This window comes from Pteropus alecto, unplaced genomic scaffold (genome assembly GCF_000325575.1).
Source record: "Pteropus alecto unplaced genomic scaffold, ASM32557v1 scaffold66, whole genome shotgun sequence".
In the NCBI taxonomy this organism is placed as follows: domain Eukaryota; kingdom Metazoa; phylum Chordata; class Mammalia; order Chiroptera; family Pteropodidae; genus Pteropus; species Pteropus alecto.
Window position 1 is genome coordinate 2,825,135 of NW_006438869.1, and position 12,971 is coordinate 2,838,105.

Sequence of the window (12,971 nt, forward strand, 5' to 3'; positions counted from 1 at the left end):
TGGATTCTCTTGACTAAGTCAACCAAGCTGTATTTCATCACCTTAACTGCCTCATATCTTCCTATTTCTTCTCTGATAATCACTGGCACCTATTTGTCTTCTTCTTTTATGATGATTTTTTTTTCCTGATTATTTTTTCAATCTCTTCTCCCTTCCTCATCCCTAAAACAATGTTCCTCAGAGTTGCTTTCTCTGTTCTACTTTTTTCCATTTCGTAGGCACTCCCTTGATATATTCGGAATTTACTTATCCTTAAGCTTATCTAAATATCTAAGTGAGACGCTTTTCCCCGATGTCTTCTATAAGTTCTAGAACCTTATTTCTAACAGAGTAAGATATATGCCTATTTAAAATGGCCAACAAGTACATGAAAAAGCGCTCAGGATCTCTGATCATCATGGAAATGAAAATCGAAACCACAACATCACACCTGTTAGCATGGCTAGTATCAAAAAGATGAGAGATAACAAGTGTTGGCAAGGATTTGGAGAAAAGAAAACTCATGTATACTACTGATGGGAATGTAAATTGGTGTGGCCATTATGGGAAACAGTATGAAAGGGCCTCAAAAAATTAAAAATAGAACTACCATATGATTTTTCAATCCCTCTTTTGAGTATATATTATTCACAATAGCCAAGATATGGTAACAGTTTAACGTTTATAGACAAGTGGATGAAGAAATCATGTTATGTACAGAAATTAAATGTACTGCAGAGTGAACACAGACATTATCATATTATAATCACCATACTTGCTAAGAGACTAGACCTTAATTATGCCAATCGCTAAAAAGAAATGATAATTATGTCAAGTGATAATTATATAAAGAGATATAGCAATAAAGTGATTATCGCTATAATGGCAATCATATTACACTATATAAATTTATCAAGTTAACATGTACACCTTCAATTTACACAAGGTCTTATGTCAAATGTATTTCAATAAAATAAATGCAATGATGTAAAATAAATATAATATATTGATTAGTATACACCATCCTTTGTGATATGGTCCAATCTCTTTCATCTCAGCTATTGTTCTTCTACTCACCTTCATTCTTAAGAAATGAAACTGCCTATATTTCTGAAAGGCACCTTTTTTTCCTGCTATTTCTTTTGCTATTCTCTTTGTCTAGAAAATACATTCTTCCCTTACCTACATGTCTAATGATTATTTACCTGTGAAAACAAAAGCCTTCTTTCAAGAAAAAATACGGATACTTGAGTATCTACTTACATAATACAAATAAAGATAACTATTAAACTAAGGGAAACACAGAGTAAATCCTTCATCTAAGGAAAACGCTGGAAACCGTGTCTCTATTTCAAAAGGCATACTAAGAGCTGGGTACTACTAATCTAAGTGACTAATTTTTATAAATACTATGATGAAAATATTGAACTTTAAAAACATAAAAATTATGAACATCCAGACAAGATAAAAAATGAATTTATCCATACATAAAAATAAAAATAGGCTGGCTTAAGATTTGTTTTCAGTACATTAAGAAAAAAATGTATATATGCATCCTTAAATATACACTCGAGTTTAATATGGTACTAGAAAAATATGTTATTCATTAAATTATGATGAGATAATTATTTAAATGTGTGGAAACTATGAACTACATTTTTTACTTGTATCAAACACCAAAAAAACCTGCACTTGATTTTAAATTTTTAAAAGATTTATATAAGACAGTCTTACGAAAAGGAAAAACACAAGTGAATGTCAACATACATTTAATAAAAAGAATTCTTTCCATATTCACATGCAAAATGCAAAAGGGGAAAAGTTGGTGGGATTGACCAAGTAAAAATTAATGATATTTACATCATAAAAATAAACAAAAGATGAGGCAGAAGACAGATTAAAGAAAAAATACAACATGTGAAGCAACATGTTGATATACTTCATATCTAAAGAAGCATTTACAAATAATTAAAAGAATAATATCTTCCAATATAAAACTGGGCACAGTTTTCATAAAAATATATTCCACAGAGAAATAAAAGATCTGATTTCAGCAAGAATAAAAAAATTATATCAGGTTTCATCCCCCGCAGCACTCGCTATAGCATTATAACTGGAGTAGCAGGCTCACAGCAACGAGGCTAGTGTCCACAAAGAATTTCTAGTGGCTCCCTGTGCCAGTGGTTTTGATGTTACTGTTTATTGATTTAATATTCATCCATGTGAAATAAGTCAGAGAAAGACAAATACTGTGTGATTTCACTTATTAGTGGAATCTAGAAAAACAAACCAAACAAAACAGAAACAGACTTATAGGTACAGAGAACAAACATAGTTGCCAGAAGGGAGGTGAGTGGGGAGGTGGGTGAAAAGGTGATGAGGAATGAATACAGGTTCAAAGTCTTCATTATGAAATAAATAAGGGAAGGGAATATAGTGAACAGCACAGGGAATATAGTCAATAGTATCCTAACTTTGCACAGTGACAGATGGTTACTAGGCTTATCATGGTGATCACATCTTAAGATATATAAATGCACACCTGAAACTAACATAATATGGTATGACAACTATACTTTAATAAAAAAAAAAAATATTCACCTAAATTTGTTTCTACTTGCTCAACAAAGCTAATGGTTTTTGAACTCAAATATATACTGTAAATTTTAAAAAATGGCAGATATACAATAGTATGCCCAAATTTAATTTGGAATTCCTTTATCAACCACTTTATCATACATGACTTTTAATAAGGTGTATGTGTATGCATATAGATAGATAGATAGATAGATAGATAGTACATGACTTTTAATAAGGTGTATGTGTATGTATATATATATATAGATATATAGATATACATATATATGCATAAATATATTTAAATATATAGGCACAAGCTATATAATTTTCAAAATCCTGACGGAAACAAAATAAATGAAATAAAGTTGCTACAAATATAAAAGTGTTAGCAACAGGAAACATGTATCTGATCTGAAAATTTATTAATACTTAGTTGTTATGGTAGGCTGAATAATGTCCCCCCAACCCCCAAAAGATGTCCATGGCCTGATCATAGAAGCAGTGAATATGTTACCATAAAGGACAAAAGGGACTAAAGATGTGATTAAAGATCTTGAGTTTAGGAGATTGTCCTGGATTATCCAAGTGGGTTGGATGAAATCACAAAGAGTCTTCGTAAGAGGGATAAAGGAGGGTCGTCATCAGAAAAGATCTGAGGGAGCATTTGAGGTCATGCTTTCTAACATTATCCCTGGTTTGGCTCAAATAAAGTCATAAAATTTTTCTAAAGAAAAGGGAAGAGAAGGGAAGGGAAGGGAAGGAAAAGGGGAGGGGAGGGGAGAGGAAGAGAGGAGAGGAGAGGAAGGAAGGGAATAAGGGAGTCAGGAGAATAGAATAGAAAACTTTATACATAAAAGAAAAGAAGGAAGGGAAGGGAAGGGAAGGGAAGGGAAGGGAAAAAAGGTCTGAGAATGTTGACAGAAGTCATTAAGTAGAGAAGATACTACACTTTTGGCTTTGAACGTGGAGAAAGGGGCCATGAGCCAAGGACTCCGGTGGCCTCTAAAAGCTAGGAAAGGCAAGGACGTGGGTCTCACCTTAGAGCTTCCGAAGGAACTCATCTTGCCAACACCTTGCCTTCAGCCTTGTGAGAATGACTTGGGACTTTTGGCATCAGAATGATAGATGTACCTCTACGATGTGTATTTGAAACTAATACGATTTAATCTTTTAACTTTGAAATCAAAAGTTTAATTTCGAAATTAGAGACATAATCTTAAGTATAAATTATCTTGGATATGGTGAAACTCTTTATAGAGATATGTTCGTGAGCTTCCGGTTTCAGCTCTGAAATGAAAAAAAGCATAGAAGTCATCACTTCCATCCTCGCAAATAAAAAAAGATGAATACACTGAAAATTAATATATATTCTTTTAGATCTACGAGAGACCTGATGTGCCAGGGCAAGCAGCCACCTGCAATTTGGGAGGGGGTGGGGGATGGGCGGGATGCTGACCCCGAGAATCAATTAAAATCAGCTTAATGGGAGCAGAAACTGCTGGAGCAAGGAATGGTAGGAATGCTTAAAACGCACTTTTGATGAATTGCTGGAGGCTGAAAGTGGATTTATTTGAGGGTTAAAAATGCCTGTCCTAGGAGGCCCCCACATGACCATGGGTTTTACCAATAGGGGCCCCACCGAGTTCTAAATGTGGAGATTGGAGAAAAATCCCCTCGGTTTCAGGCGAGGAGGGGAAAAGTAACCAGTTTGATATATGCCTACTGTTCTTTGCAACAGTGGTGTGCTCGGGAAGGTAAACTGCCAGGGGCCCATCGGACCAAGGGGAGGGGCAGTTAGACAACTCCTGCCCCTTTCAGACTTGGGTCCCATGTAGAGGAGAAAAGAAAGGCAAAGAAACAGTTCCGTAGGCCACACTCCCAGGACTCAGTGCCACTAAGAAAAGAAAGAAAACCAACAATACGTGTTTCTACCATAGGAAACTACAGAATAAAGAGCAGTATAGAAGTAAAGCAAGAAGAAGAAATAAAGTGTTAAAAATCAGGGCATAAATCAATGTAATTGAAAAGAGATGAACAATCGTGAAAAATTAATAAAACCCAAATCTAGTTCTTTGAAAAAGATGAATAACATTTATAAATCCTAGCTGGGATGGCCAAGAAAAAAAAAGAAGACACAAATTACTAATTCCAGAAATAAAAGAGTCATCATTAATGGTTCCACAGACCATAAAGAGACAATAAGGGAATATTATGAGAAGCTCTGCGGCTACAAATTTGATAACTTAGATGAAATGGATCAATTCCTTAAAAAACACAAACTACCAACACTCACCTAAGGAGAAAAACATAAACTAATACTGTAACAATGAATATATTTTATGAATTGTCAAAATTCATAGCTATACAACACAGAAAGTGGACTTGACTATAATCCACGAACTTTAGTTAATAATATCATATCAATATTGGTTCATTAAGTGTAATAAATATATTACAATAATACAAGATGTTAACAATAGCTGAAACTATGTGCAGTGAACTCTGAACTCTCTGCTCAAATATTCTGCAAGACCAAAACTGTTCAGATTTAAGAACATCCCCTTAAATTTATCTTTTATTACAAACAACATTTCTACTAATCAATTATTTGGTGGTATCTGGTATTTCTGCCAGAATATGGGTAGCAGAAAACTTTCTCCTGTTTTAATGTACATGTGGACCTCAATCGATTTAGATTTTTAAAAAAATCTTAATATTTTTAAAATGTTACATATTTTTGACTTTATTGCCTATTTTTCAATTTTTTTTTATCCTAATAATGTAAAATCTCAGGCTTTTTACGGCAGGAACACTTTTGCTCACTGCTTGTTAGGAAAAACCAAAGGAAATGAGCCTAAGTAATAATTCCAGAAACGTATTGGGTGAGCGTGGTTGGCCTGATTTGTGACAACACATAGCTTGCTTAAGCCCACTGAGCTTAATTCGGACCATATGTACCGATGTCGGTTTTCCAATTAGTTGTGCTGGGCTGAGCATCTGACCGGATTGCTAAACAAGCCATTGTCTTTTAAAGAGGCAGGCAGGCTCCCTGCCTCTCTTGGGAATTAGCTTTTGAAGTGGATGTGGCAGCAGCACGGAAGAATTTAATGGAGAAAATGAGGCCACATTCTGAAAAGTGGAAACAGAAAAACACTCTCCAAACAAAGCATGAAGAGCCGTGACACACTTCGAATTAAACAGAGAACAGAGGTGCTAGGTAGCTTTGGACTTGTTCTTTTTTTTTTTTTCCTTTAAATTATAGATGGTGATAGGAAAATCCATCTTAATTAAAAGGACTTTTGCAATAGTCAAACGTTATTACACCCAAAAATGTGAACATGTATCGTTTAAAAGTCAAAAGCAAGACTCCACTGGCAAATGAACATCAGCCGAATGCAGTGTGCAGTTATCAATGTGACGTCAGCTAAAAGCTTCCGGAAAGTATGCCAGATACTGCGAACCCAAGGTTAATGAGCTATAAATATGTAGACAGTATTTATTTTCAATGTAAATACAATCTTAAAACTTTTAACAACACATTTATGCCATTTTTTTTTGTTTGAAAATAAGTCCCATCTGGATGTCCTTCAAACAAACTGCAGACACCCAGATATATCTGTCATTTTTGTCATTTTATACAAGGATAAAAAAAGCAGAAGCTTCTTTATCAACCATAGCGTTGGGAATGGCAAGTGAATAACTGTGGATTTAAGATTCATGGAGTGAGTGATTTAACTCGTGATTTCTAATTAGATATTCTCCAGAGAGCAAAGGTGAGCATTGTGATAGACTCTTGAGAGATTAAAATGTAAAAGTCAGAGTTATAGATTGTAACTCTGACAACAGGAAATTGACGAGAAAAACTCAGATAATCTAAAAAATCATCATTTTCTTTAAGCCATCAAAGAGCCAATTTCAAATTGCCTCAAATCTAAGGAAAGAGGGGGCCTTGTGTGGAGAGATCAGTGCATCTCTGGCACTCTGTGGGAGACCACAGCGAGAATATGAGATTTATCCTGTTAATAAATTTGGAAGTGTATAATACTCTCTTGTTAACTACAGGCTCTATGTTCTAAAGTAGATCTCTAGAACTTATTCATCTAGCATGACTGAAATATACATTTTTCTTCGTGTCAAGCACATGTATTAGCAAGTTTTGTATAACGGAATAAATGTTCACCTTAATAAATGAGAACGTGTCATTATTGTGAATCTCGGTTTCACTCTTTTTTTTTTTTTTTCAGATTTGCTATTATTAAAAGTCACAACCACTGGGCTAAGGGATCTGAGTGGATGACCAGAGAACTCTCACCAAGTACCATTCTATGTCACTTCTGTGAGGTACAGCCTAGAAATATCCAGGAAAGACTATAAAGTTTAAACATGAAATTTATTATGCGAATGTGGACAAATCTAATTGATCAGAATTGCCTTTTTTCCCCTTTCCACTGGGCTTTTTAATAACAAGCCAAAGAAGCTATTGATGTTTCTAGAATACACCCATATAGGGCAATTTAAAAGAAAAGCAGCCTTGAAATAGATATGTTGAATATTTTACTTGCTAAATTAGGTTGAAATGGCAAAAATTCATGGGCAGTAAGAATGCTTTGGGATTTAGAAATAATGTTAATTATCATGAGAGATTCTCCTCTCTCACACATGCAGGCATGCACGAGCTCGTGTGTTTAAATCACAGGTGTGTCTCCAAGACTGCAGTCAGATTAGGATACACTCCTGCACCCTTTTTAACATTCACTGTATTTTATCATATATTGTATTTGATCTTAAATAATTTCTTAATCTCCTTGAAGTCCTTTACTTATTTTTCTTGTTGCTTTCCAGTCATTTCTATCAAAGAAAGGTAAGATATAATCTTGATTCTACCATATTAAAACTAGGAATTAATGTTAGTATATTAACATTTTTTTATGTCAAAAACATATGTGCACAATTCCCATAGTATTGAATATCTAATTCTGTGTATCATTATTGGAAATAATTTTACTATGTAATATTTTAATACCTTACATTTGAACCAAGAGTTTATCCTCAAACATGTGATCAAACTACAAAGGATAAAATATAAAAGTAGCATATTCCTGGTTTAGAGTTCCTTGTCTCCAAAACCAGTAACAAAGTCTGAGTGGAAAAGCATGCTGAATCTGGTCGTGGCTTAAAATCTCCTAGAGCTGGTTTGGCATGATCATAAAGGAGAAATCGTGTGCTGGCCAATGGAATCCCACTGACCTGTAATCCTGTTCACATCCCAACACATCCCAAAGAGATAATCATAAAGTCCCATATGAGATGAGTACGCTTTCACAGAATTAAAAATAATAATAATAAATAAAAAATAAGGTTTTACTAATTTACATTAGCAAAATAAACATAGATAATATACAACAAATTAGTTTGATGGGTAGTAGAACAGGCAGAAATAAAATTTGGAATTTGCTGAATTTATCAACAGAAATCCAACCACTAGAGATTCAAATTAAATGTGCTGGCTTGATAAACTCAGTATAGTTCTATTCCTTATGTTGGTCATCTAAAACCTGGAAACAAGGGTTGGCTCACTAAATCAAGTTGAAATTATAAAAATTCCTAGAAATAATGTGAGAAAGAGTTGGAAGTATATAATGGAATAAAAAACAATACTAAGGAGGTAAGAATGTCACACATAACTTATCATGTATCTACTTGCCCACTACCCACATCATTTTATTCAAGGGGTCCCAGAGTTACTTCTCTCAATGAGGATTTGAGGAATACACTAGTGAGGATAGAACCAATACCTTGAAAAGTTATCATGATGGTTATTCTGTTTTCAACCAGGAATATAGCTTAGACGTGCTGGCTTTGAAATGGGCTTGCTCGTTTTAATGAAGATAATTGTACTCTAACATGTAAGAGGTCAAATTTTAACAGGATCTTCCAGAGGCAAAGTGAGGGTGATCACTATGATAGACAGAGGGTCCAGACTGCTAATTAGAACAGTCTGACCAATGGTGGCCTTTGACAATCATGGATATATCGTCAGGTCCTTGGAAAAAAAGAAATGATCCGCCATCAAGAGTCCTACTTAATGCATATTAAACAATAAAAATCTAGGTCTGACAAGGGACTTGACTCATACTGGATGGAGATTCATTGGCCCTAAATAAACTTCTGGATTGAATCAGTGGAAAACTCTAGTGTCCACTGAATAAAAGTGAGGACAAATGCAGTGAGGATGAATCCCCTAATACCTCACAAGAATGTATTCTTGCCCCAAACTCTTCTAAAATTATCAACAGGTATATATTAAGGTAACTACAGAGAGGAAAGAGAAATTCGCAATTTTCATGGGAATTATTGGAAATTATACCCGAGTAACGCTTTTTCCTGAATATCAGAATACTTCCTTCATTACAGTAGTAGCTTCTGACCATCAAGTGGTAGATGAAGTTTTTTGAACTTCTTCAATCTTATCGGCTCCTGGGCAGTTCAAAAACACATTCTGTGATCACGTCCTCAGATTTGGAGTGTACAGCTGTAGTCGACATGTTCAATATGCAACACCGCATTGAGGTCTGTGAGAATTTGTTTGCCAGTGTCAACAAAAAGCTGCCGTGCTTTTTGTCAGGATTGCCATTGCTCTCTAGGGAAATAGGAGAAGAATGGACATCTTAACAATGCTCAGCCTTCCAATCCATGACACGATATTTTGCATCATTTATTTTGGTCTTCAGTTTCCCTGAATACGATTATGTAATTTTCCACGTACAACTCTTGCACGTATTTTGTTAAACTTATCCTTAATTTTTTCAAGATTTTTTGTCATAATAAATATATTCCTGTTCATTTAAATTTATCTACAAGCCAAGAAACTAGTAGCCCAAAGCTACTAGAGACGCATAGGACAGATCTTCTGTCATAGCTTTTAGAAGAACCAAACCAGTTGACACTCATTTTCAGACTTCCAGCCTCCAGAACTGTGGGACTCTACGTTTTTGTTGTCTAAACCACCTAGTCTGGAGTACTTTTTTACAGAAGCCCCAGGAAACTAATACTTCTTGAGAGAAAAATTGTGATGGAGCAGTTTGAAATTTACTTTGGCTATGAGTCACAGGATATGTAAATGCTAATAGCTTAAATTGATTGTGCTCACTTAAAAAAAAAATGTTTGGAAGGATAGCAGCAACTGAGTGCTGTGCAGTAACTCACTGAAGGAATCAAAGGTCAAAATACTTCTATTTTTAATAGTCTACCAGTATTCCTATTTTATACTTGACCAGTATTGAGACTGTCAAACTTCTGATGCTGTTAGAGCTGACTTGATGGGCAGATGAAGTGGATATTGACACAGATCACATTTATCTCTTCTATCTAGAAATTCAGGGTTTTCATAAAAGCTTTCATTCGAATGTATGTTACGAGTCATTGTCTGTAACATACTCTGTCATATGACCTCCCTCTCTACTGAAGATGGTAAAGTAAGTATTTAGGTATTTCAGTCTCTGACATGGAGCCATGCCAAAGAGAAGTCACTTGGAAATAGAACTGAGAGATCCAGCCATGATGTCTGCCAAATGGGCTTTTATAGCAGCAGTGTCTCGTGGGGTCATTCACGGAGTATCTAGGGCTGAAAACATCTCTATTTGCATCACAACTTCCAGAATCTGGTCATAAAGAAAAAAGCATTGAGTCTAGACCAATACACTTAATGGAGTGGATGAGGCAAGAAGAAAAACGCCACCCTGGGGCCACTTGATTTTTTTTCAAAGTCCTCTTTTGTTTTCATATCTCTGCATTCTTGGGACATTTTGTTTCGTATGGTTATTCATAAATGACTCAGGAAGGGCTTCTGATTAACAACCACTACTTTGATCTTTAGATGCTTCTTATTTGGGCAACGAATTCTGTTTTATCTGTAGGGTCAGGAAGAGCAAAGATTTATTAATATTTTTCATGTCATAGAAATGCAAATGTCATCTGTCAAGATGTTTCTTAATACAATACAGTGTATTGTAGCCATTATTCATTGATGTAACATTAAAATGTATCATCATTTCAACATTATTCCTTAAATTTTATATTTAACAAAAGTTTTTTCCTCTGAGCAGTTCTCTAGTGTTACATGTATGTGTCACTAAATATCTATAATAATATTTTTTACTGATAAACTAATTCCTCCACTTGGCTACTAAAATAGTATCAATTCTAAATTATTACCTTATGAAGATCTAGTAAATATTTGAAATATGCATAATCAATAATTACATATAGAATGATAATATGACATTCCTTTATTGATATTTTACACATAAGCAGAAAGGTTAAACTAGAAAGTAGCCTCCACTGAAAAAAATAAAAGATCGGGCTTTTTTATTTCTAGAATTTTTTAATGAACTTGGATGAACAAGAAAATAGGTATGGGAAATACCCTCCATATAATCAAAGAAGATGATGTTTCAGACATAACAATCTGAGATTGTAACCGACTGACCGTAGCCTGCATTGACTGAGGTACATTCTATAAAATCAGATATTCACAGAGTTCCTGTCACCTGTCCTGCTTGGTGCTAACTAAAATACTGTGCAATTGCATCGCTTAAAAATTGCATCTGGTTGCTTATTAGAGAATTGTAAAATACAGCTGGGTTTAGCATACGGGAGTATTTCTTCTGTTTCCTGCACAAAAGCAATCTGTTTTGGCCAGCCCACATTCCGGTGGCTCCATGGCCATCTATTATTTGCTCCAGAACCAGCAGCAGGTGGCTCCCATGCGCATATTTCTGGCATCAGGAGGGAGAATGGGGCCAGGAAGAGACGTGCATCTCCCAAATGTGTCAGCCCCCTTTGAAGAGATTTCTCCAAAAATCCGAGGCCATTTCCTTCATGTACACACACGTTGCGGGCACCATTATTTGAAAATAGCTTAGAAAATAGTCTTCAAATTGTATACATTGCTGTTCCAAATAAAATCAAGCTTTTGTTACTAAAAAGATAAAAGAAAATAGATCCTGGGGCCACACATACATTTAGAAAAAGTAAGTAACGTACTGTGATGATGTCTATTCATGGACTGGCAGTTTGGGTGAAAAATTCAGGGTATTTAAAAGTTACTAGGCTATAAGCTATGACATATGCTTGGAGGTGGGGTGTGTGAAACCATCAGACTGGGCTGTGCATGTCTGGGATGCAAAGAAAACAGACAGCCTTCAGGGCACAATGTGGAACTTTGTAATAGAAATTCCAGGAAATCGGGAGACTGCTGTGAAAATGTATCTGAAGTGCATGAGTGTATTCCACAATGAGGCAGAAGATAAGATTAGCAGTCTCTGCTGGTTCCTTCTCTTGATTATATACTATAAAAGTGTAAGATTTGTTCCTGGTTTACGAGCAGTGGGCATGCAATTTTTGTAATGGTTGATTCTTCTTGTGGACACACACAAATGAGATGTAGATTGTTATTTTTAATAACCTCTTATCAATATTCCTAAGACTTAACCTATGTCACCCTAATAAATTTAATTTAAAAAATGCTCTTAGGACTTTATAATTTATCTTTTTTTCTGGAAATCTGTAAAATAAATGTGATAGTGTCCACTTAAATCATAACAAAAATAAAAGACATTTTTCCCAGTGACTTTAATTTCTTCTTTGCTATGCAGATTGGTTCATCCTTTATTTAAAGCTTTTTATTAAAAATATTCTATTTATATAAAGTGAAAATTACCTCCACCTTATATTGATGAATTTTATTGATTTTGCTTTGGTATTGATTTTTCAGAAAAGGGATACGAATATAAAGATTTCCTGAACATTCTACAATTTATCGAGACATGAACTTCCAGTTATGAGTAAGTTTTGAGGAATCTGATGTACAGCGTGGTGATTAGTTAATAATATTGTATCATATACTCGAAATTGCTAAGAGAGTAGATCTCAATGTATTCGCTACCAAAACGAAATAGAAATTATGTGAAGCAATGTAGGTGCTAGCTAACACTAAGGTGGTCATCTTTTGATATGTTTATCAAATCGACACACTCTACACCTTAAACCTATACAATGTTATATGTCAATAAAACTGGGGGTGAGGTTGGGCAGGAAGTAAGACCAAATTCAATCAACAGAGTTTGGGAAACAGTTTGGGAAACATGTCAAATCTTTAATATCATAAATGCCCTATGGTAAAAAGAATATATGATCATGGTCTAAAACATCTTATTTCAATTCTGTTTATGTTAGGAAAAAGTATTGATGTCTTCACTATTGCTTCCTATTATTTCTCCTCAGAAACTGAAATATAAAGAAAAATACTAACAATATCTTCTCTTCCATACAATTGACATTGCTTTCGATTTTCATTTCTCTAGCAGTTTCTTTTTCACTACTGGCCCCCAATGAACTGTATTTCATCTTTA